The sequence below is a fragment of the Chiloscyllium plagiosum genome, unplaced genomic scaffold (genome assembly GCF_037043375.1).
Source record: "Chiloscyllium plagiosum isolate Xiang-an unplaced genomic scaffold, Cpla_swu_hap1 HiC_scaffold_19, whole genome shotgun sequence".
Taxonomy (NCBI): domain Eukaryota; kingdom Metazoa; phylum Chordata; class Chondrichthyes; order Orectolobiformes; family Hemiscylliidae; genus Chiloscyllium; species Chiloscyllium plagiosum.
The window spans coordinates 62,132,660-62,153,136 of NW_028270157.1; the positions used below are offsets into that span (position 1 = coordinate 62,132,660).

General features: G+C 40.7%; 1 pseudogene; it reads right to left on the reverse strand.

Moving 5' to 3' along the window:
* Nucleotides 1-13,490: 13,490 nt before the first annotated feature.
* On the reverse strand, nucleotides 13,491-14,178 carry LOC122559367 (nuclear transport factor 2 pseudogene; annotated as a pseudogene).
* Between the last annotated feature and the right edge of the window lie 6,299 nt (nucleotides 14,179-20,477).

The following is a 20,477-nucleotide window of genomic DNA, read 5'->3' on the forward strand; positions in this document are numbered from 1 at the left end:
TCATGATTAATGTAATCTGTGTAGCTTTCTCGCTTTTCCCTTTGTTCTTCTTAAATCCTTCTCTTCATCTTCACACTTTATCTTTCTCTTTGTTTTCCGCCATGGAAATCCTGATATCACATCCAAGTCATAATGGAACTGGTCAAGAGGCTGTGCTTGTGTTTTGCTTGTCTTTGTGGTGGCTAGCCTTTGACCCTACACTGTGATTGCCATGTCCAGCCAATTAAGTTACATGCTGAAGGTATGCAGTTCATGAAGCTGCACAATTGCTTATTGTTTCCTCATTCTACCTCAGGGAACCTCCAAAATGAAGTAAATAAGCTCCTTTAAATTTGTTCATCCTTGAACACTTTGTGTACTGTTGCATCATCATTTGGCTCAGTACAATTGAATCTTTAATCCATCACCAGGTGTTCAAAGCATTATATAAGGTAATCATAGTCAAATTTATTTGAATCACATCATTCGCAAATCACATTACATTCAGTCTTTGAAAGTCCCAGTGAGATCATTGTCCTCCAGTCCTCTCTGTGCCTATGGACATGATAAGGAGAACTCCTAATCTTTTAAAGTGACAACAGAAGTCATTCTGTGCTCTGATTGGAGAATAGAGGGTCTCCCTAAATGAGAGGTAGTGGCAGCAAATAATGTTATGTGCCGTGTGTCAGCACTGCTTTGCAAATCCTCCTCAGAAATTGACATCCTTGCTCCAACACTCACTTACAAGGGACAGAATCAGAACGAAAAGTAGGAGTTAAAAGAACCCCATGAATTAAAAGCACAATCAAACAGGAAGTAGGTATCACGTTACAGGACAAATATTAATGGCTACCAAAATGGTACTAAATGTTGCTTTGTGAAATTGCTGTTGCGTTCTACAACCTACTGTTTCCGGTGGTTGGGTTTGTTAAATTAGCCAGAAGATTGCAAATGATCATCCAATTCCAAGTAGAGATTAATCCAAAAACAAGTTTTGTGATCTTGAGCATGGTCTGAGAAACACTGGACTGGACGGTAGTTCCCACATGTGAAACTGGTCATACTCTCAGATCGAGATAATAAGAATGTTCCATTCATTTCTCTTATTTGTGATCTTTTGCACTAGATGTTCAAACTCAGTATAGGAGATAACAGATACATTTTAAAAATGTATAACTATTCAAAAATATTCCCTCCATTAAGCAGCAGTGCATACCAATGAAATCAATCTTTCAGAGATTTATAATCAAGTTGCCCCCCAGCAGAGAACTAGACACCTTGTTAAAGTTATTCCTTTTGTTAAATACATTGTTCACTATATTATTAAAATCATGATTTGGAGATGCCGGTGCTGGACTGGGGTGTACAAAGTTAAAAATCACACAACACCAGGTTATAGTCCAACAGGTTTAATTGAAAGCTAGTGTGCTTCCAATTAAACCTGTTGGACTATAACCTCGTGTTGTGTGATTTTTAACTTATTAAAATCACACTTTGTTACAAGTTCTTCATATATCAAGGAATATTTTATAATACAAGGGAAATAGAACACAAACTGACAAATTGTTCTGGTCCGTGGATAACTATTGCAATATTTTGAAAGGTACAATGTTCACTTGAAGTTACCGTGCACTTTTGAGCAGCAGAGGGAGTCTGCTAGAATCTGCAGGGAGCACTTATAGAGTCATAAAGTCATAGAGATGTACAGCACAGAAACAAACCCTTTGGTCCAACTCATCCATGCCGACCAGATATCCCAACCCAATCTAGTCCCACCTGCCAGCACCCGGCCCATATCCTTCCAAACCTTACTATTCATACACCCATCCAGATGCCTTTTAAATGTTGCAATTGTACCAGCCTCCACCACTTCCTCCGGCAGCTCATTCCATATACGTGCCACCTTCTGAGTGAAAAAAAGTTGCCCCTTAGGTCTCTTTTATATCTTTCCCCTCTCATCTTAAACCTATGCCCTCTGGTTCTGGACACCCTCACCCCAGGGAAAAGACTTTGTCTATTTACCCTATCCATGCCTCTCATGATTTTATAAACCTCTCTGAGGTCACCCTCTCAGCCTCCGATGCTCCAGGGAAATCAGCCCTAGCCTGTTCAACCTCTCCACGTAGCTCAAATCGTCAAACCCTGGCAACATCCTTGTAAATCTTTTCTGAACCCTTTCAAGTTTCACAACATCTTTCCAATGGGGAGGAACCAGAATTGCTCGCAATATTCCAACAGTGGCCTAACCAATGTCCTGTACAGCCGCAACATGACCTCCCAGCTCCTGTACTCAATACTCTGACCAATAAAGGAAAGCATACCAAACACCTTCTTCACTATCCTATCTACCTGCGACTCCACTTTTAAGGAGCTATGAACCTGCACTCCAAGATCTCTTTGTTCAGCAACACTCCCAAGGACCTCACCATTAAGTGTATAAATCCTGCTAAGATTTGCTTTCTCAAAATGCATCACCTCACATTTATCTGAATTAAACTCCATCTGCCACTTCTCAGCCCATTGGCCCATCTGATCAAGATCCTGTTGTAATCCGAGGCAACCTTCTTCGCTGTCCACTACACCTCCAATTTTGGTGCCATCAGCAAACTTACTAACTGTACCTCTTATGCTCTTGTACATCTTATGATTCACATAGAGTCATAGAGATGTATAGCTCGGAAACGGACCCTTCGGTCCAACACGTCCATCCAGACCTGATATCCCAACCCAATCTAGTCCCACCTGCCAGCACCTGGCCCATATCCCTCCAAACCCTTTCTATTCATATACCCATCCAGATACCTTTTAAATGTTATAATTGTACCAGCCTCCACCACTTCCTCTGGCAGCTCATTCCATACACGTAGCACCCTCTGCGTGAAAAAGTTGCCCATTAAGTCTCTTCTATATCTTTCCCCTCTCACCCTAAACCGATGCACCCTAGTTCAATAAAAGAAAACAAAAAATAGAAATTGCTGGAAAAGCTCAGCCGGTGTGGTGGCATCTTTGAAGGGAAATCAGCCGTAAGTTTTTGAGTTGAGTGAACCTTCCTCAGAACAGCATCCACAGTTCTTTTGTTTTTTATTTATTAAGAAAGAAATCCTTTGTCTTCTCTCACAGGTTTAACTTTGGCTGTCTTTGATTATTTTCTGTTTGAAGAACTTTACATTTCCAAAGACGATGATGAAAGTATCAAGCCTTTCTTCCAAGCATAAATCTTTTTTGAAGATTATGCCTACTTTCTGCAGAGAAGACAGCATTTTATGTTGCAGACAGCATTTTAACTCCCACCTGAGCCAATGTCAACCACACATAAGCTCAGATGTACTAGGCAGGAATGCTTTTACAGATACGTTTCATCTTTGCATTTGTGACAGATATGGTTTTGACCGTACCCAATGTACCATTTTTTGATGTTGATTGCTTTCCAACATTGGCAAAAAAATGGCTTCCAAGTTCCAAAGCTGTGATGGCAGGTTTTGCAGTCACCGATAATAAAGGACAAAGGCTTATTTCACAAAGATGACAGTGAAGAATTGGAAGATATTTTTGTGTCATTTATGCCTGAGCAAACTGACTATGATTCCTTTACAAATGCACCAATGTTTCATTTGCCCAAGAAACTATAATATACGAAACAGTTATTTTCAGACTCACTAAGCAAGAAGCAAATGAGTTGATTAACCAACATTACATGCATTTGAGGCACCTAACAAGCAAATGTATCTTTGGTGATGCTGTTCTTGTTGAATGGGAAGTCAACGCATTGGAAGGTGCCTCTCCAGTTAACTCTGTCATAAAGCATTCCAGAGAGATGGAGTTAAACCTGTTGGAGCCATCACTATTGGTTTCAGAGTCCAGAGCAACTGACTTTGAAACTGCTACAGGTAGTAACCACACTCCAACTTCAAATCCAGTAACGTTGCTAATGTGCCGGGAAATTACCTGCAGCGCAACTGCTGCATTCTCACAAATGGAGTTGCAACTTGGTTAAACAATGTTTCCAATGCTTACCCACTGTGTCCTGCTTCTAGCAAACATTGCAAAGTTTGTGGAAAACCCAACCACTTTTCTCATGTTGGTCTTTCTTCAGCAATATTAATAACTAAGACTAACAGATTAGACATTGTAGCCAATGCAGAGGCAGATGGCCCGAAATATATCCTTGCGCACCCTTTTGGAAAAAACAACTAGCCACATAGTGACTATTGGTTGCCTGAACATAGATGCTGTCTTAAATACAGGAGCATTTGTCAATGTCATAGGGGACAACGTATTCAAAAGACTTCAGGAATTTTCCACTTTGTAAATTAGGCAATCTAAAAATGTTCTCTTACAGCAAAGACTCATAGAGTACAGCACAGAAACAGACCTTTAGAAATGATTGAAAATTTTAGGGACATTTGAAATGCCAATCTAAATCAAAGACACCAGACTCCGTTTAAGTCATGTCTGGAGCATGAGGCATGCTTTAACAGTTTTCAGACATCAACAGATCTCCCCCTGGTTCCACACCAGCAGCATTCTTTGCAACAGTCTTCAGTGCTGACTGACTCACTGATATTGGGAAACTGGATGGAAGGTGTTCCATGCAAGTTGCATGTAGACACCAATATGTTCCAAGTCATATATCAATGGTGGTAAATGCCATTCCATGCCAGGGAACACACTGAGAAGGAACGTCAGCATCTCTTTGACCTTGGCGTTATTGAATGAGCTTACCCTTGGATCTCACCCATAAACATCATAAATAGCCACACTACTCCACAGGTCACAAAACAGAAAGGAACAGAAAACCAAAAAGAAAGCTGGCTTATTAATAACTATTAAGTCACAATAAGTGATTGAGTATACAGCCAATCATTTGAAGTATAAATGGTTATCCCTCTAAGTATCTTTATAATGCAGACAAGTGTACACACATACACATTCTTCAGGAAAAGAGGAAAAAAACTGTGGGTTGTGGAGTCTGTAAAAACCACTTTCGTCAATAGGTTATTCTTAAAGGTAAAAGGATAAAGTGTAAAGTGTCCCAGAGTCTGTAACTCACATTCTAGCATGTGTAGTCAAATCACTAATCATCAAGATTTACAGACACCTTGCTCAAGAAAGGCAATCTTGAAATTTTCTTTCAATCACTCTTTCAAAAGAATGGATAGATTTCATGTAAACTGATGTGAGATTCTTCTTTTCGGAGATCAGCTGTGCAGCTGCTTCACAGCAAGCTACCCTTCAGCTCTGTTTGTTCATGGGCAGAACGCTCTCCAATTCAGCTTGATCGGAACACATTTCCCTCCAACACAGTGACTGTTGAAAACAGCACCAGCAAGGTCTTCGGCAAAGTCAGTTGTTTTATTATTAGAATGGGAGTACTAAGGAGCATTGTTCAAACAAAAAATGCCTCCATTGTTCACAGTGAACTTTCAAAGGTCTATTTTAAAGGAACTATTCCACAATACTTGAAATCAATTCCTTTTTCCAAAATCCTTTAAAATTTAAACCATCTAAGCAATAGTAAAAATAAAGCATCTTTGTTATCGTAGAGAAAGTGTGTGGTGCTAAACACACTGTTAAACCTGGCATTGTTGCAGGATTCCATCAAACTGAGCTTGCAGAAGAACTGAAAGGTCTTATATATCCTCTAGTCACTCTGGACATTTTCAATACAAGTGGTTCATCTTTACAGTCAGTTTTCAATGGGGGAGGCATTTCAGTGCGTGATAATGTCTGCATGTTGGAACTTAAAGATAGATTGACTGCCAGAGATGGCATCCTCATCTATTGTCCACTGAAAGTGAAGTTAAGACATGTCTAGATTTAAGCTCTGAATACCCTAAAGAATGTAACGTCACCTTGAGCCAAGACAAGCATTTGTTCAGTGAAAGCACAATCAAATTATTCGGTCGTGTTCATGGTGAGGAAGTATCACCTCAGAATGGTGAAGCCATTACAAATGTTATGGATCCTACAAACATTCAGGAAGCCTGGAGTCTGCTTGAAGTCACCATTTGTTGTAGCTGCTTCATTCCTGACCTCACTATGTTATTTGTACCTCTGTGTGACCAAACAAAGGAGACCAGCATGATTGAGTGGATTGCATCACATAAACAGGATATACATCACATTAAACAATGGCTGTTAGCAAGTTTGCCATCACTACATCCTAAATCACTAGTATGCTTGTTAAACAGTCTGCAGAGCATCCATTGGAATTGAGTGTTGGGTACTCTATCTACAACATTACAAATTCCATGCTAAACATCAGCCAGCCAAATTGAACCCAGCAACTACTTCTCATGACATCCACAAGTTATACTAAGCCCACAAGTTATAGAGAAAAGATTGATGAACAAAGTCTTAACTGTGCAAAGCTAAAAAAGTTACTAACACTGGCTGACATCATCGCGGAAACAAAAGGGACATTTGAGACAATAGCAAAACAATGTGGGTGCTGGAGAACTGAAACCAGCACAGGAAATGAGAAAGTGACATAGCTGCTCTGGCTTCAGCCATGGCGAGCCAAATGGAATGAATGTTTTGAGTCTTCTTCAGAACTCTGTGTGTTCGAACGAGAATTGAGTAGGTTAGATTTGTCCTGCTATTTGTGCACAGCACATGCCTGGGCAGTTTTGCACATTGCTGGAGAGATGCCAACGTTGGGGTGTTATGGAATAGCTTGGTTCGGGGTGCAGCTAGTTCTGAAGGATATGTCTTTAGTGCGTTAGCCAGAATGTTGCTAGACCCAGAGATTTTGCTGTTTTGTGACATCACCTGAAGTGAATTTACATGGATGAAGATTGGCATCTGTGATGCTGTAGTTCGCAGGCGTAGGTGGAGAGGGATCATCTACTTGGCACTTCTGGCTAAAAATACCTGAAAACACTTCACCCTTTTCCTTCACTGATGTGCTGGGCTCCCCCATTGGTGGGGATGGGGCTATTTATGGAACATCTTCCTGCAGTGAGTTGTTTGATCTGCACCACAATTCACAATTGGATGTGGTCGGAGTGCAGAGCTCAGACTTTGGGATTGCTCAGCTCTCTGTCAGTTTCTGCTTATGCTATTGGCATGCATGTACTCCTGTTTAATAGCTTCACCGGATTGACACCTCATTACCGATAAGCTTGGTGCTACTCTTCGCATTCCGTCCTGCACTATGCACCATTCATTGAACCAAGGTTGAATCCCTGTCTTGATGGTAATGATAGAGTGGGGCATATGCCAGGCCATGAGGCTGCAGATTCCGTACAATTCTGCTGCTGCTGCTGCTGATGCTGATAGCCCACAGCACCTCATGGATGCAGTGGTTACATACAGAAGAGTGACTTTCTAGGCAATTTCAGAGGGCAGTTAAGAGTCAACCACATTGCTGTGGGTCTGGAGTCACATGGAGGCCAAACCAGGTCAGGTGGGCAGATTTTCTTTCTCTCGAAGAAATCAGTGAAACATCACTGGTCACCATTCAACTAGCTTTTAACCCTAGTTAAAATGTGAGTTCAAATTCACACCATGATGGGGCGTAAGCCCATGTGCCCAGTGCATAGGACTATACATTACTAATCCAGTGATACCTCTATGGGGGGCATGGTAGCTCAGTGGTTAGCACTGCTGCCTCTCGGCACCAAGGAACCAGGTTGAATTCCAGCCTTGGGCAACTGTCTGTGTGGAGTTTGCATGCTCTCCCCATGTCCTTGCGGGTTTCTGCCTGATGCCACGGTTTCCTCCCACAGTCCAACAATGTGAATGTTAGTTGGGTTGGCGATGCTACATTTCCCTGTAGTCTAGGGGTGTGTAGGCTAGATGGATTAGCTGCAATTAATTTGCAGTTATGGGGATAGGGTTGGGGTTTGGGACTGGGTGGGTCACTCCTTGGAGAATCGGTGCAAACTCAATGGGCTGAATGGCCTCTTTAGGTACTGTAGGGATTCTATGACCACACCCCAACTTGTCTTACCACCTTTGACTTGCACCATGATCCCTTCAGTCATGAAACCTCATCCGTCTTCCCCACTCTCACCTGCCTCCTTCTTTCAATCCCTCCTCTTCTCTCCCTTTCAAAATGTTTTGCATAGTAGCACTTCAAGTGCATCATATGTAGCCAGTCTGTGAACAGCTTTCTGGGCTGCTGAGAGCACGCACAGCTTGCATTGCCCAACTGACTGTTCAGATCTGGGTGTTGTTTTAGTCAGGGGGCTGCTTGATGAGCTGTCTGGAATTGTGAAACAAGCCAGTTCCAATCTGCTGGCATGGCACACCTTAGAATGTTTGTTCATCTCTCGCTGCACTCAGCCTTCCCAACTTGCAACCTCCTCCTTAGCCAGGATTTTTATTCAACTGTTTGATACCAGAGCTAATTGACATCGTGTAACAGCTGGTGAATGCTAAAGAGTACAAGAATTGAAATTTTTTGTTTGTGAAGAACCTGGAGCTAAGCCTCTGGGAACTGGAACAAATGGGTTTGTTGAGGAGATGAGTAATAGCCCATTTAGTGATGAAGCGATGCCAGATGATAATGTGTTAAATAGCTTATTAACAAAATGTAGGACAATGCGGAAGTCCTACAAAACACAGTGGAGCTACAAACTAATTAGAGATTTATTCTTGGAAGCACTCTTTTGTCTGAAAGTGTGTGCAATGCTGGTTTTTGACATCATGTGTTTATTTATTGCTTGATTACAGCAAACGGAGAGGGAAAGACCTTGGCAAGGAATTGCCGGAGAACATTTCAAATAAAAACTGATAATGATAGAAATATGCAGCAGATCAAAGTGCACCTTTGGAGAGAGAAACAGAGCTAATGTTTCGGGTTGAACGCCTATCATTGCAACTGCTTTGACACTAATAGGATTGTGGTCAAGCTATAACTTAACTGTAATTAAGAGTTGGTCAATGTTTCTCGCTCACCCATGTATCAATACATCTTGACAGGCAATTTGGTGTTGTAATATTCTTGAAAGCAGAGGAGAGAAGCATTTGCATTTATATAGTGACTTTTACTACCTCAGAATGGTCCAACAAACTTTACAGCCAATGAAACACTTTCAAAAGATAATCATTCATCAATCCTAGAAAATATCACAATCCATTTGCACTCAGCAAGCTCCTCTAAACAGCAGTGTGATAATGACAAGATAATATTGTTTTGTAACGTTGATTGTGTAGTAAATATTGGCCCAGCAAAACTCCCCTGCCCTTCTTAGAAACAGCATCATGGAAACTTTTACATTTACTTGACAGAGCAGATAAGATTTTGGTTTAATATCTTTTTTTTATTTACTCACGGGATGTGGGCATCTTTAGCTAAACCAGAGGGCAGTTGAGAGGCAACTACATTGCTGTTTGTCTAGAGTCACATGTCGGCCAGACCAGGTAAGGACTACCCCTTCACCTCCATACAGAGCCCCAAACAGTCCTTCCAGGTGAGACAGAGGTTCACCTGCCTCTCCTCCAACCTTCAGGTGCTCTTCGTATGGTCTTCTCTATATCGAGGAGACCGAACAACTCACCGAGCTTCGCAGCCAGGTCCACAGGTTGCACCCTCCACCTGTCTTCACCCATCCCCACTTCACCACCCTGCCCCCACCACCCCTTTTATCTGCAGCTCCCCCCACACTTATCTCAAGTCCTGAAGAAGGGTTACACCTAAAATGTCGACTTCTCCACCTCTTGATGTTGCCTGGCTTGCTATGTTTTGGATTCCAGCATTTGCAGTGTTTCTGTCTCTGACCTGGTAAAGATGACAGATTTCCTTCCTTGAAGTTCATTAAACTTAGTGATTCTGATGGGTCTTTCCAATCATTGACATCAGTTTCATGGTCATCATTAAGACCCTTTATTCCAGAATCTTTATTGAATTCAAATTCCACTATCTGCTAAGGCAGGATTTGAACATGGGTTCCTAGAACATTAGTAGAGTCTCTGAATTAATAGTCTAGTCATAACGCTACCAAGCCAACACCTCCTCATCCAAAAATAACAGCTCCAAGAAAGCAACAGTTCTACTGGGGTCTGGTGTGGTGTTCTTCCTAAGGTTTTATCTCTGCCTAATTGAGTTATATCCATTGTATTTTGATGCAGAGGTAAACACTAGTCACTGAGTTAAAAATCAGACAACACCAGGTTATAGTCCAACAGGTTTATTTGGAAGCACTAGCTTTCGGAGTGCTGCTCCTTCATCAAGTGGTTGTGGAGTATAAGATCGTAAGACACAGAATTTATTTATTGAATATATAATTTCAATTGCATCACACTGTAAACTTTAGCTATAAATTCTGTCTCTTACCATCATATACTCCACAACCAGCTGATGAAGTAGCAGCACTCTGAAGGCTAGTGCTTCCAAATAAACCTGTTGGACTGTAACCTGGTGTTGTGTGATTTTGAACTTTGTACACTCTAGTCCATCACCTGCACCTCCTAATCATGACTAGTCACTGAGCCACATATTTTTAGATGTGCAGTGGTTCTAATCAGCATTTCAAATCATGGGAAAACAAATGTCACAGCGGATGCCTCCATATTTGATATCAGAGCTCTGCACAAGGTTAAGGAAAGTGTTCATTTACATCAATAGCTGGGATAAGTATATAAAAATGGGAGGCTGTTGTGGTGCAGTGGTAATGTCCTTACCTCTGAGCCAGCTGGCCTGGTTTCAAATTCCACTAGCTCCAGGGTTATGTAATAATATCGCTCAACAGGTAGATTAGAATACATGTATAAAAATGGGTTAGTAGAAGCCATACTTCACCTTGGAGTGTGCTGTGTGGCCTCACACAATTGAACTTAGAAGATACAAAGCTATTCCAGCACACACATGTCTGCTCTTTCACAGACAACTAACTTCACTGAGCAGGCACTGCTCTTGGGTTTCTCAAGCTCCAGTGTTTCTCAGCTGCACCGAACAAGTACTGCTGTGGGCTTCCTTCATCACCAATCTCAGTTGCACTGAATTATCAACAGCTCCCCAAGGCTTCTTCTGAGTTATAACATTCTTCAGCACAAAATCAGCAACCATCCACCGCCTTCCTCGCTCCTCAGGACTTCTGAGTCCTTATACTATAGAGCTATCAAATAGCTCCTGTGATTTCTTTCTGAATCACCAGCAAGTTGCAATCATCATCTCAGCAGTAGACATTACACCTGTGTGAAGTCTCTTTCACTGCAACCTTTCTCCTAATTCATCAACAACCTGAAAGTAGCAACCTTCTGCTTTGATTGCCGCTGATCAGCTAATTGGTCCTGTGGCCTGCCCTATGCGTGCCTTGAAGAAGCTTTCCTCCTTTCTCTACAAGAATCACAGGAAGTCCCTCTCCCACTGCAACTCCCAGGTCATTTCCTACTCTATGCTACTTTCTCCCCACCCCCACCCTCCTCTCATTTATCTCTCCACCCTTCAGGCTCTCTGCCTGTATTCCTGATGAAGGGCTTTTGCCCGAAACATCGATTTTACTGCTCCTCAGATGCTGCCTGACCTGCTGTGCTTTTCCAGCACCACCCTAATCTAAACTATGGTGCCCTCTCTGGTCCTGCGGTCTCCTTTTTGTCCCAGTCTCCACAACGTAACTGCTTTGAGAAGAAATAAGAAAATTAGGTCCAGCCTGTCATGCTCTGAACATTCAAAGGAACACCAAACGCTTGTGCAATTTGGAGTTGTCAGCCGCCAAGACAGCACTTGTGCCAGAAATCCAAAACCAATGCGGGCCATATTTGTAACGCTATATAAATACATGTTTTTGTTGCATTTAAATTTGGAGATACTATTGATTTTGGTTGGTTAGTTTTGAGAAGATTTGAAGCTTAGGTTGAGATTCTGGATGTAGGTTTGCTCGCTGAGCTGGAAGGTTCATTTTCAGACGTTTCGTCACCATACTAGGTAACATCTTCAGTGACCTCCAGATGAAGCTTCATCCAGAGGTCACTGAAGATGCTACCTAGTATGGTGACAAAGCATCTGAAAATGAACCTTCCAGCTCAGCGAGCAAAGCTATATCCAGTTTTTGGTTGGTTTCTTTGTTGGTTGCACCTGAGAGTGTTGAACAGGTCCCGGTTGTCCCTGGTCTATCAATGTTTTTACATTTGAATATAGAAATGGATTTGTATGCAACATGTAATCTTGAGTATCTCATTAACCAGCATTAATGTAATTTTCACCCAAACTTAGAGACAAAATTGAAATTATGACCATTGGACCCTGCAGTCAACAATTTTGGCAGTCCACGCTAATTTCCATTTTCTCAAATCTCTCTGGTAGAGTTGACAAATGTTCTTGGAAGTCAATGTTTTACAGCATGGACCACCAACAGAGTTGACAAATTAAACCATACCTGCTTTTGTCATACAGTTTAATACAGTGAAGCAGCTCAGGTACACACAGGTACATAGGTGGCCCCTTCAGAATTTTGCAGATCAAACTTGATGTTACTGACTAATTACATGCATTAACCTTTAAATAAGGGTCTTGCAGTGGTCACCTTGAATTATTTGGTGTGTATCAGAATCTTTAAGATTGCTTGAAAATTGATGGATCATAAGGCTCGCTTATAAAATGAATTAAATTTCACTGAAATAGAAGTAATTTTATTCCCAAGTTTTCCATATCTTGAATGACAACTTTCTGAGCCCTCTCTGCATCTTTACTTTTCACTCTAAACACATTTCTGCTTAAGCTCTTAGCTCTCATACTCTTCTTTAACCACACAATTACTCATTGCTCACTCAGTTTTCAGGCTTTTAAAAGCCAAGTTTTCCATCAATTAATCATGATTTTTTTTTCTGCAGAGATTCAACAAGCTCGGTAACCTTTTGGCATCTGCACGTTCATGTCATCTGATCCTATTTCACTCTCATTCCCTGAATTTTATAATCCTTGCTTCTTTGCATTTAACGCTCTGCTAAATATTAATATTTGAGTGGATATGAATTTCCATTTTTTATTGCATCTTCCCACATACCCTTCCAACCCATTTCCTCCAAAAGACTTCCAGTATTCTTTCCATATTTTCTAGCTCGATGCTTTGTCCACTGTTGTTTGTCATTTATATAAATGAGTTGGATAAGAATTTAAGAGGTGAAATAACTGCACAGAAACTGGTATCCTGTCACCAAGTCACACTTTATTTACATGTGCACAGGACGTTGATTCTGACCAGCCAGCTCAGATTTAGTCCCTAGTGTGAGGAGACTCTGAATCCCCTGTTTATTTTTTTTAATTGCCCCCACACTACTGCCCAACTGCAGGTAATGCTTATTTTTACCCCAGCACCCCTGTTGAATCTGCTGGTTTTTTTTGTTTTTTTAATTTTTTTCTTCCTTTTTTTCTTTTTTTTTATATTTAACCCCCACACTACTGCCCAACTACAGGTAGTGCTTATTTTATCCCCAGCACCCATGTTGAATCTCCTGTTTATTATTTTTAAGAAAAGTACATGGTTTATTGTATCATGAGTCAACAAAAGTTATGACTCATAACAGATCAAAAGTTAGACAGTCAGTTGCTCTTATTTATTTCAATTCTTTGGATTGCTATAGCAACTTACCAGTACACATCAGAAAAAAAGTGTAAGATGACTTATCTTCTAAGGCATGCTGGTACAACACACACTGGAGTACTGTCTTGCCCATGTCAGCTAAAGTAACATCATTCCAAACATCATGCACAAATAGCTAAATTCAAGCAAACTGATTCAATACTACACAGGTTGCAGATTTTACTTTGTGTACACACTTGTGTATGATATTTGGAATCTAGTTATTGTGATTAATAGCAGATTAAAAGAGTGGATGTAGGGATCTGCTTGAGGCAGAAGTCTCAGCCATAGTTATGCAGTGCTAGCCTGAAGACATCATTGGTGCAGATCCAAGAATCGTTGATATTTTTCAGTAGAAATATCTGGTGAAGTCCCATGACTGGGTCTTCATCAGCTTGAAGTTGGCACACTACCATACTCAGGATGCAGCTATCTGGGGTGGGTTGGTGGTCTTGTGCAGTTATGCTGTGTTGTATTTTTCGAAACGGAAGGGCAAGTAGTTTGTCCACAATAGCAGTTTTACCTTGGAACTGCTGTCCTTCCCAACTTAGACATGATGCATCAATATATAATGATCCTAGTTGGCCCCGGTCTGCATCAAAAACTTGATAGTAATGATTAACAAAGCCACTTCCAATCTGCTCCCAGATAGGTTTGTCATTCATTCTGATAACTTAGCCACAGGCATCCCGCAGCGCCGAAACTCTGGCTGATCGCAGTATGGCGACCAACGGCACCAGGCCCCTCCCATCCCCTGCGTGTGGGGTGATGGGGGGGGGAATCTCCTGTTTATATCTGTCAGCCAGGGCTCCCTGATTGGCCAAAGTTAACAATTCCAATCAGAGATCTTATGGTTAAAGAGATCTACCTGGCCCATGTTCCAATCACCACAGGAGGCATGGTTAGTAAGTTTGCAGATGACACCAAAGTTGTGGTATAGTGGATAGTGAAAAAGATTATCTAAGATTACAAAGGGATTGTGATCATTTGAGCCAATGGGCTAAGGAGTGGCAGATGGAGTTTAATTCAGATAAATGTAAGGCATTGCATTTTGGTAAGACAAACACATAAGAAAAGGTTTTGGCCAAGTGCAGACAAGTGGGACTAGTTTAGATTGGGAAACTTGGTCGATTTGAATGGGTTGGACTGAAGGGTCTGTTTCCATGCTGTACGACTCCACAACTCATCTGTAAATTTAGCTATTACTTTCTCCTGACCTCATAGAAGCAATTTAATGAAATTCACGATAAAGTATTAAAATTTCTATCATTGGGTCTGTTTCCAAGCTAGACATAGTTTGTCAATTGAGAAGCTTCCATACAGTTCTACTTGACTTAATAACCTCCAGCTATCCATACTGCCACATTACCTGAAATATAATCAATCTTAATCCTCATCTCCTTACATGGAACTTCATAAAGTTCTTTTTCAATGTCCGGATATATCCCAATTGTTGCATTCCCCTTGTCTAGGTGCTTGTAAATTTCCGGAAAAAGTTAAATTAGTCAAGTATTTTAACTATATTTTTCATTAGTATTCCAGGATAGGTTAAATTCTTTGGTATTTTGTTTTCTTTTATTGGTGTTTCATTCGGTAATCTTGTTAATAGTTTTTTTTAAAGAAACTAAATTGGTTGACAAGTTGATTCTCTCCTGGAATAACAATAAACAGGAGCTATTTATGAGCCACCAACTCATTTTTGCTATTGGTTGTTTAAACTTTGTCTCCTCAATTATGCCAAGTTAGATTCCCTTCTCTTTGTGGTTGGGGCAACATGGTTAAAGAATTATCAATCAACTCAAATTTCAGATTATACACCCTCAAAGCATCTTCCAGTTTCTGAGCACTTTGTACTTTCTCTGTCCTGGTATCCAGACTGGAGCTTCTGTTTTCATAATGGTGTCTGCATCTTCAATGCACATCTATCATATTCATTAATGGTTTTTCTTTTCTTGATCTCCCTTCCTGTTAACAAGGACTAACCAACCTATGGGTAGCTGGTCATTTCCCATTTTAGAATCAGGGCCTTAACACTCACACCTTTCCTGTCATTTGATGCAAGCTCTACTTCAAAATCCTTTACTTTCTAATTTACCTTGTCTTCGCCTGTCATGTAATTTTGAGCATTTTGATCATGATTGTGTTTTCTCATCTTGAACTTGCAAGCTGCTTCAGAAATTCGACGTTGGGAGGGATGCAAGTATTTGATACGCAAGAGAACATTAAGTTTCTTTTTGGCATCTATATTAACTTGCAGTGGAATACACCTCTGTATAGATATCAGAGTGGTGCTGGAAAAGCACAGCAGGTCAGGCAGCATCCAAGGAGCAGGAAAATCAATGTTTCGGGCAAAAGCCCTTCATCAGGAATCACTTCTGAATAGCTCTGGTTAGTGTACATTTAATACATCTGTTATTTGGATTTGAGAGGGTGGTGCTGAAAAGCACAACAGGTCAGGCAGCATCTGAGGAGCAGAAGAATTGTTGTTTCAAGCATAAGCTGTTCATTAGGAGTGTGGGCCACAATTAAGGGAAGGTGATGGCTTAGTGGTGTTATCACCAGCAGCTGTTAATCCAGAGACCCAAATAATGCTCTGAGGGCCTGGGTTCGAATCCAGCCATTGCGGATGGTGGAATTTGAATTCAATAAAAATCTGCAATTCAGAGTCTAATGATGACCATGAATCCGTTATCAGGAAAACCCTATCTGGTTCACTAATGTTCCTTTTGAGAAGGAACTTGCCATTCTCACCTGGTCTAGCCTACATGTAACTCCAGGCCCACAGCAATGTGGCTAATTCTTAAATACCCTGTGGGCAATTAGGGATGGGCAATAAATGCTGATCTAGGCAGTGATGCCCTCATCCTGTGAACGAATAAATAATAATTAAAAAAAAGATTTTAGCACAGATTGAGAGCCAGGAATGTGAATGTCCTAAAGGACATGTCGATATAGAGCACGAAGACTCAACATGAACCAGCAGCTGACATAACAAACACACAGCATGTGCTCAAAGAGTATGACAATGCTTGGAAGTCAAACAACAGTATCATTTTGTGGAGCAAGGGTGGACTCCTGTTAGTCAGAGGGTACTGCTGTAGTCAGTCCAGCTTTTGGGTCATTTCTAGTCTGGGGAAGGGGCTACCCACAGTCAGTAACTCAGTTGATTAATTCAAGTCTGGGAATTCGCACCAAAGCATTCTGTGGATCGGGTCACAGGCCATCCTGGATGTCCTGCAAATGCAGCCAGGGCCTTGCTTTCAATCTGTAAGTGTGCTGTTGCAGTCTGGGGATGGGCTGTTCTCACAGGTCGGTTGAGGGGAATGGGCCATGGCTAGTCAGGGAAGTGGCTTGTACCTAATCTGGGGGCTTTTAAGTGGTCACTCCACGGAGTCACCAAGGCTAGGGTTGGATTTAATGCATTTGATCAGTGAGAGAATACTACAATTACAGAGGGCACTCCCATAGTAATGTTAAGGCACTCAGAAAAACAGGGGGAGGTGGGAAGTGAGGTGGGAAAGGTACTACAGTGATGGCAACGGAAATGAGGAATATGAAAAATGGGAAGTAATTTGTTGCACGCAGGTGGAGATTGCAATTTACTGAAACAAATGCAATGTTGGTGGGTATTGATCCAAAACCAACCACAAAATAACAGTGAGAGGTGTAAGTATTTATTTTCATAGAGGGGACAGTAAAGCACCAGAATAAGTGAGCAACTAAGGGGCCACTACACCATCATTATTTAAGGCTAACAATACTAGCCTTCAATTCACCTTAATTCAGAAGTGAATATTCTTCAAATAACCCAATTCAGACATGAAGGACTCATAAGGATCACATTGTGCCCTTTGATTGTCACCTTGCAATCTATGAGCTCAACAATATTCTGTGTAACAAGGCACTTGCCACCGCAACATCATGTTCTCAATTGATCAAGGCAAACACCTCTAAACATGTGAAGTCTCTGAATTTTAGCTGCTAAATCCTAACAGCCAGCTTGCAATTAATTTAATGATGAAGTGCTATTAGAGAGTGTTTGTATGAGGCATTTGAAAGGGATCTTTCTAGAAGTTGGCTTATGTTAAAGGCAATTGGAGAAATTACTAACCATGAGTAAAGGATGCAACACTCCAAGTTATCTATAATCGTAGGATAGTAGTTTTGCTATGGAGGCTCAACACAATCCCTTTGTGAATTCACAACATCCAACATCATCACAAAGAATGTCAGAGCTCAGGCATCCCTTTAATAACCCTCTTTATTCTGTCCGATTTCTCTTCCAGGCCTGCACCTACCAAGTGCAGAATGGCCGAGGCTAAACCTGCTATTCTCTGGGAACATTGCTTCCCAGACGGGAGCAGAGCCAAGAAGGATAGGGTTAGAGTTGGACAGTAGAAAGATGAGAGCTAGGGTTAAGGTCAGACAGAGAAGGGAGAGGGCAGGCTCAGGAAGAAAAGCAGCCCACCATTGGCTGACACACAGCCTCCTGAGGGGCAAGGAATAAGTCATCGGTCCCCATGGGGATGTACAGTGTGGGCACAGAACCACATCTACAGACTTTATAGCAGCTCCCAGCAAATGACAGAGATGTAATGCTGAAGGATATTAAAGATTTCATGTCACAGAATACCAGCTGCTGTCAAAGACCTGTACTCACAAGGACTGGTTGGCAATTCCTTCACAGCAGCATTTAATTTCTGTGTCAGCGATTTGTTTGATGATGTTCTTGGCACTTCTGTGATATCTTTACAATTGCTCACTCACAAAATGCATCTGGGATCCAACTAATGCAATGGGTGCCAGAGCTCACTCCTTCATTCTATTCCCCCTTGATGCAGCTAGGCAGACAGGCAGCGGCAATAAAACCTGAGAATACTGGAAAAGCTCAGTAAAGTGTGGCAGCATCTGTGGAGAGAGAAACAAGAGTTAATGTTTCAAGTCTGGCATGGGTCTTCTTCTGAGCTGAAGGAGACTGGGATATGATGGTTGTTTACTGAAGATATATAAGCCAACCAACTGCATCAAACCTCTTTAAAGGACAGAAAGTCTGACTTTGCGTTAATGAGGAGACAAAAGTCAAGGTTTATGGATGTCAAAAGCCAAGGAAAATGCCATCAGTAAGCTAGAGAGCATTCAAGAGATATGGGTTTCCATTCAACATAATTTTGAAATCTAATACCTTCAGCAAAGCATTATTTTTAGTGAAGGGGGATGAAGAAAATGTAGTTCAGAAATTTATAATTTTAATTAATTTCTTCTATTTAAAATTGTTGAAAGATACAGCTATGAAATTAAAGATTGATACTTTTTTTACTGAAACTCAATGATTTGGCAAGAACCTCACTAAGTGGATTAATGAAAGAAAACCTAGATAGCATTGAAATAAAAGTGTAATGAACCCCAAAGAAATGTATTCAAGCATTGCTGTAATATATGGTTTTAATAATTTTACTGCTTGGAGAATTGACATGGAGAGGTCCAGGGAATAAAGGATCCACATTATGAAAACAGCACAGAAAGCTTTCTATTCCAATTAAGTTTTTTTCACTAAAAATTGAACTGAAATCAAAGCCTAAGGACACGGATTATTGAAATTTCATTTGTAAACATATTTTTATTATTTTCCATAAAGGTGCAAAGCTGCAAGAATGTTAACGGACTAGCTGTTTTATCGACTGCTGAGGTTCATTGAATAACATTTCTTTGTCAAAAAAAAAATAGCAAGGGTAATGCTTCAGCAACAGGGAAGACAAATAGTTCCAGACGGCAGACACTTATAATGAAGGAAAGCATATTCACAAATGTGGAATAAAGCATACCGTAATAAATATTTAATTTATAACATTTGTCATAGCATTGTTAATAGTCTGTGGTACAGTCCTCATAAATATAATGTTAATTAGATCTTTATGTATCGACCTGCATGTGCGTTACCACATTTGACAATGATTTCTAATTTTAAGCACTGCAGTCCCTGCCTGTGTGATGGGGGTTGAAGTGGGAGGGAGCTGGGCAGATCTCTTTGTAACTTCTTATTTTTGTTGTAAATTTTAACGTGAGAAAGTAATATATAGCAACTGGAAAGAAAGCAAGAAACAGAGAAAACCTATGACTGAGAATATAAAGCAAGAATATAAATGGTGCAAAAGTACAATTTAAAATATAACCCAATAACCCTCTTGTGGTCGGTTTTTAATATCAGTTCAGTAATATAATAACTGTGTGTCTCTGAAGTTGATGAAAACCTGCAGAGAGACCAAGAAGAAAGACATAAAATCAAATTTCTTCATTGTAAACAAAGTATATTCTGCTAATTTTTATATGCGCGTAGAATATTGAGGGTTAGCATATATTCCTTTTAAAAATGAAATTGCATCAGTGAAAGGCCTTCTGAAGAAAGATTTGCTTTCCTGTTCTTCCTTTTGTGGTCAATCCCTGAAAAGAATGATAATTGGATTCCATTTTTTTGGTTATTATTTTATGTATTACTTCTGCTCAATTTGACCTCTGCTCCCTGTGGGAGAAAGTTTGATCGCAGTGATTCTTTCAAGTTCAAAAGCTGGGAGCTTTTCACTGTAGTTCCTAGAAACATGCTTCATTCTTTGTATGTGAATAACTTTTATACTTACAGTTCTGAAAACTAGTAAATACTCTGTTGGAATGCAATATCAGTGACTTGGATGAAGGAACAGAATTCAGTCAGGTTTGCTGAAATTACAAAAATAGGGATGGGCAGCTACATCCTGTGAATGGATAGTTTTAAAAGGTGCCAAATTTCCAGTCTCCCAGTGCTGCCCAGCACCTTCCACAAATGTCTCCATCACTACTTTAGAGATTTTGGAGAGTTCCCATGTACTTACTGAATAGTCACCTCAGAAGTTTTAGATGGAAAGATCCAGATCAAACTCCTGGGTAACGTCAAAACCAACTCCCCTCACTCATACAGACTTCGGACCCAGATATCGTAAA